The following is a 243-nucleotide window of genomic DNA, read 5'->3' as shown; positions in this document are numbered from 1 at the left end:
TTTTTTTCTGTTTGAGTATTAGCATTACACGTACAGCAGCAGCAACAATGCAGTTGAATAAAAGGGTTTACAGGACAAATCTATGCAATATTAAAATAGGTCTTATAGCTTTTTATTTCCTAAAATCTGATCTGGGAAAAGTTGGCCACCACCATCTCAGCAGTCAGAAAACTCAGCAGGACGAACCATCCCACTCTGTGAAGAGAAGGGTAACAGGTGATCTGATCGATCAGCCCGCCGCTC

At 41.6% G+C, this 243-nt stretch overlaps 1 protein-coding gene across 1 annotated transcript in view; it reads right to left on the bottom strand.

Moving 5' to 3' along the window:
• Positions 1–243, bottom strand: part of SPATA17 (spermatogenesis associated 17) — a 94,639-nt gene that overhangs the window by 91,450 nt on the left and 2,946 nt on the right. The window lies entirely within an intron of this gene.

This window comes from Haliaeetus leucocephalus, unplaced genomic scaffold (genome assembly GCF_000737465.1).
Source record: "Haliaeetus leucocephalus isolate CR32 unplaced genomic scaffold, Haliaeetus_leucocephalus-4.0 Scaffold156, whole genome shotgun sequence".
NCBI lineage: Eukaryota > Metazoa > Chordata > Aves > Accipitriformes > Accipitridae > Haliaeetus > Haliaeetus leucocephalus.
The sequence above is the reverse complement of the archived record's forward strand: the minus strand, read 5'-3'. Positions and strand labels throughout refer to the sequence as shown.